This window comes from Notamacropus eugenii, chromosome 5 (assembly GCF_028372415.1).
Source record: "Notamacropus eugenii isolate mMacEug1 chromosome 5, mMacEug1.pri_v2, whole genome shotgun sequence".
NCBI lineage: Eukaryota > Metazoa > Chordata > Mammalia > Diprotodontia > Macropodidae > Notamacropus > Notamacropus eugenii.
In genome coordinates this window covers 203,465,052-203,470,995 of record NC_092876.1, presented here as the reverse complement: position 1 = coordinate 203,470,995, position 5,944 = coordinate 203,465,052, and positions in this window count along the sequence as shown.

Sequence of the window (5,944 nt, the reverse complement as noted above, 5' to 3'; positions counted from 1 at the left end):
TTATTTATGAGGCTCTGCAGTGTTTCAGGGCTTGATAGAATCGATACAGTGCCATTTGCCAACAGAAATATCTGTGAAACCTCAAGAATTCCTATTAGTTTTGTGCATCTTCCAAAACAGTGGCAAACAGCACCTTTGCTGAACATTACACTTTCCTGTTATGCCCTCCTTGACATTAATAACTATAGAATCCTTGAACAAAGTTATCTCCATTGTTAAATATTTCAAGGAATCTCATGTGATTTTGACAGGTGCATAGGAGATACCTAGTTGGAGAAAAGACTTTAAGCTGACATTTTGCTCTAAAAAATCAAATGCTATCTAAAAAAATAAACACAGTGATCTCTTGTGTTCCCTAAACCCTTTATTCCATGGGGACTATAAAGATGTGATCTGTTACTGAATATAACTCATAAAAACCTATCTGTACCTTTCTTATATTTTCACCAAAGAAGACCTTAATGTGGAAATATATATTATTTTCACAAATTTCATATCGTAATACTCACCATATGGTTCTAGCATGTCAAGAGCTTTTCAGATCCTGGTTCCTTCATAAATGAATAAAAACGTTGATTAAGTTTTTACTATGTGCCAGACACTGCACTAAGTGTTAGAAATACAAATATAAAATGGTAATAATCCCAGTCCTCAAGTTATTTACATCCAGATAAAGAGAAATAATACATGTATGAGAATGGTATCCATAAAGCAATCAATTGACAAGCACCTTTCCAGGAACAATTATATAATTAATTTGATTACTGAATCCAGGTAAAGAAGCACAGGGGGCACCTAAGTAGCACAGTGGATAGAGTGTTCAGCCTGTAGTCAGAAAGACCTGAGTTCAATCTTCCTCAGAAACTTACTAAGTGACCTTGGGCAAGTCCCATAACACTGTTTGCTTCAGTTCCTTATCAGTAAAATGATCTATAGAAGAAAAGGCAAACCACTCCAGTATCTTTAACCGTAAATGGGATTGCAAAGAATCAGACACAACTGAACAACAACAAAAAAGTGTGACAGGGACAGAGAGTAACCACAAGTCATCAAGGCAGACGGCAAGAAGATAGATGGCCGAATATGAAGCATGATCTGGGGTAGACTGGATTGATATGCTGAGATAAGTTTATTCCGTCACTTACCAATCACAATAATGGCTTGTAAATGTTCACAAACTATCTCTTTAATAACATAGTCTAGAAATTTCCAGGATCCAGAGTCAAACTCACTGGCCTATATTTTGAAGAATCCACCTTTTTTTCCCCTTTTTGGAAAACTGAGACATTTATTTGTCTTTCAGCAATGTCACTTCTATTCTATTTTTTAAAATACACTATCTCCTTTTTCCCTTAGACTGGAAATGCAGATGCCACTCATGGGCTTTCTCCCCTTACTGATCTGCACTGAAGCTTTCACCTATTCTGTTTTCAACCTGGTCCATTTCTTCTCTCTTTAGACACATCCTGGTGATCCCTTACTCCTGGGAGCTTACCGTGATATTGGTGCTGAATTTAGTGTGGACACCAGACTGACTTTAGCTTTACTGTAGCTCAGAACTCCCAAGCTCAAGCAACTCACCAGTCAGTCTTGGTCTCCTCAATAAAGGAAAACAAAGAAGTTAACCATCATGAGCAACTCTGCAGAATTTTCCAAAGATCAATGATCATAGTTCAGCAACTATCTCTAGGTATGATGACTTATTTCATTGTCTTTAGCAGTTGGCACCTGTTCATAATCTTTTCACTAATCTTTAGGATCAACTTCATGCTAACCATTTTTCTTCTATCCTTCTTAGCCCCAAGATGATTCCCTTTAATAGATGAAGTTATATCATTATTTCTAATATGTGCAATTTTTGTTGTGAGTGCTTCCTCTGTTAATATAGATGTGAATCCCTCAACAACTTCACAAACGATCTTTGGCAGTTACTGTGGCCAGAAAAAGATTTAGTTTTGCAGTCAACCTGATAATGATCCTTCAAAAAATTAGTAAGGCTGCTGTTCAAGAAACAGATTCACTATACTATATATAACAAGGTCTACTCTCTAAACTTTTCCATTTTATCAGGAATTGTCAGAGCCAATATTATACTATATAGCATGGAACTGCAATGTGGAATAGAAAGGGGGAAGTGAATTAATTTTGGAGGCTGAAAGACCTGAGTTCAATTGTTGCTTTCTATACCTATTGGCTTTGTAATTCTGGGCAAAGCACTTAACTAGTCTCTTTGGGCCCAGGTAATCTTCAAAAGTTGTAAGTTGCAGAGCAGATGTTGGCCTTCATTCACAGATAGTGTCCTCATTATTATTACCTATATTTCCAAAATCTAGTCTACTCCAAAAAAGGTATTCCCCTAACATGTCTTTCTAGAAACCAAGGTTAACTCTAGGCAGCCATGATGCATTAGAGGCATAATTTAGCAGCAGTTTGGAGGAAAAATCTGAAACCAAAATATTGGTTTCTATCTACTTGTCATCATAGTTCTATCTACTGTCATCTAATAGTTTGCCAACCATCCCAAGCACCTTCACATCCCATCACTTCTTTAAGTTGTTTATGTTGCTTTGGTCAACATATCCAAGAAAGCCTTAAGTTCTAACTGAACACCAGCCTTAGTCCATTCTGAAATGGAACATTTATAAGTTTTCAGCCTCTGTCCATAAATTAATTCTTCACTACATGGAAACACTTCATATAGTCTACAAATAGGAACATTTCAGAATTAGATCCTTTTTCATATTCTTTATAATAATGATAAACAAGATGTATTCAAGGACTGATCCCATAGGGAGCCTACTCTTTAAATTTTTTCTACTTAAAAGAAAGACCCATATATCCCTAATGACTTGAATGGAGCCACACATTTCATTTAACTTCAATTCAACAAATATTATCAAGCACTTAACAAACATTAGACAATGCACTAGGTATTTGTGACATAGCAGTAAAAGTAATACAGCCCCTGACGTTAAGGAGCTTACAGTGTGCTGGGTAGGTAATATAAGTACACCAATATTAGAGTACAGAGTAAATGCAACGTAAACATAAAGTGATTTTAGGAGGGAGAGAGTGTTAACTATTGGCAGAGGAGTCAGAGGCCTTGTGTAGGAGGCAGCACTTAAACTTAGGTAAAATTATAAGAAAAGAGGATGAAGAGCAAATATATTTTCAAACACAAGGAGTCACCTATGAAGAAATATGGATATCAGAGATAAAATACTATGTATTTAAAAAAAAAAACTCTATCAGGTTAGCATGAATGGTATTATAGCTTCATAGGTTTAGAGCTGAAATGAACCTTAGAGTTCATCTGGTCCAACCACATCATTTTACAAATGAGAGTCCGATAGCAGAGGTCTTTAAATTCTAGGTTAAGGATTTTATGTTTTATCCTAGGGACAAAAGGGTGGGTAAACAACAACTTCAATGAAACATATGGGTAATTTTAGTGGATTGTAAGCATAATATAAATCAATAATGTGTCATGGCTGCCATAAAAGCTCCTGTAATTTAGATAGCATTACGACAAACATTTGCATCTGGAGCAAAACAGCTGATAAGCCTGCTGTGTTCTGCTTTAGTGATACCTCATTTACAGGATTGTATTCACTTCTAGGAGTCACATTTTGGAAAGCAATTGGCAACTGAAGAGCATCAAGAGGAAGGGGACTGGGATTGTAATTTTAACTGTACCATTAGAGGATGAGTTAATGGAAATATAGATATTAAACCTGGAGTAAATAGTTAGCTGTTAATTGTTGCTGGTGTCTTTGTTTGTTTAGTATGTGAAGTATTTGAAGGACTGTTATATAGAAGAGGAATTATTAGATTTAATTTTACTGTTCCCTGGGAACCAAACTAAGAGCACACACTGGAAGAAGCAGAGAAAGTGATTTAGATTTTTTGGCTTTCTTTTTTATTATTATTATTTCATTAGATAGTCCCCAAGTACATGTAAACAAATATTAACAATCATTCTTTTTTCATTTTGAGTTACAAATTTCTTTTTTCCCTGTCATTAATCCCCCACCCCATTCTTCTTGAGAATGCAAACAATTTGATTTTGATTATACATATGAGGTCAGGCCAAAACAATCCATATTAACATTGTTGCAAAACAAAACTAAAAACAATAAAACTAAAGAAAAAAATTAAAAGTATGCTTCAAACTGTATTCAGACTTCAGTTCTCTCTCTCTCTGGAGATGAATAACATTTTTCATCATGCATACTTGGGAACTGTCTTGGATTATTGTGTTGATCAAAATTGCTAAGTCTGTCACAGTTGATCATCCTCCCAATATTTGCTATTACTGTGTATAATGTTATCCTGATTCTGCATGTGTTCATATAACTCTTCACAGGTTTTTCTGAAATCAGCCTGCTCATTATTTCTCAAAGCACAATCACATACCACTACTTATTCAGTCATACTAGTGGTATTGCTGGGTCAAAGGAGAGGCATAGTTTATAGCCTATTTTCCCGTACTGTCCCTGAAGTTTACCTTTTCTTCACAATTAAATTCCTCCCCATTTTATTCCATGAGCTTTTATCTCCCTCTTTATAGATTTCAATGCTATGTTAGCAAATCAAATATGAAGAAATAAACCTTACTAAATCAACCTGGTACAAAGATAAATGTATTCATGGATTATATATTTACATGACTTCACCATTACCAAGACCAAGAAAAGCAAACAAGATTACTTTGGCAGACACTGTGTTCCCTATCACTAGTAGTTTTAATTTCAAATCTTAGGTACATTTTTTTTTTTGTTGAGTCATTTTTCCAATCATATCTATCTCTCCATAATGCCATTTGGGATTTTCTTTGCAAAGATATTGGAGTGATATGCTATTTTCTTCTTCAGCTCATTTTACAGATAAATAACTGAGGCAAACAGGGTTAAGAAACTTGCCCAGGATCTCACAGCTAATGAGTGTCTGAAGGAAGAATTGAGATCAGGTCATCTTGATGCCAGGGCCAGTGCACCATCCATGCACCATCTTGTAGCCTCGAGAGATTGGTTTCATTGTTTCTGTTCTGTCTGACTCTCTGTGACTTCCAAATTGTTTTCCAGAATGGTTGGACAAGTTTCAACTCTACCTATAGTACCTCAGTGTTCCTATTTTTCCACATTCCCTCTAACATCTGTTATTTTCTGTTCCTATTATTTTGTTCAATCTGATGGGTTTGAAGTGGTATTTCAGAGTTGGTTTAATTTGTATTTTTCTAATCAGTAGTGATTTAAAGTACTTTTTTATGTAACTGCTGATGGCTTTGATTTCTTCCTTTGAAAAGGGTCTGTTCATATCCTTTCACCATTTATCAACTGAGGAATGACTCTTATTTTTATAAATTTGACTCAGTTCCCTAAATATATGAGAAATGAGACTTTTATCAGAGAAACTTGTGGCAAAATTTTTTCCCAGTGTTCTGTTTTCCTTTTTAATTTTGGCTGTATTGATTTCAGTTATACAAAAGTTTTTTAATTTATGTAATCAAAATTGCTAGTTTTATTTACCATAGTCCCTTCTATTTCTTATTTGGTGATAAACCCTTCCATCATCCATAGATTTGGTGGACATATTTTTCTGTGCTTGCTTAATTTTCTTATAATATCACCCTTTATGTCTAAATCATTTATCTATTTTAACCTTATCCTGGTCTACAGTGTGAGATGTTGGTCTATGACTAGATTCTGACAAACTACTTTCTAGTTTCCCCCAGCAATCTTGCTAACTATTGAGTTCTTATCCCAAAAACTTGATTCTTTGGGTTTATCAAACACTAGATTAATATAGTCATTTATTACTGTATATTATGTACCTAATTTATCTCACTGGTCCACTATTTTATTTCATAGCCAATACCAAATTGATTTGGTGATTACCATTTTGTAATATTGCTTGAAATCTGGAACTTCTGGGTTGCCTTCCT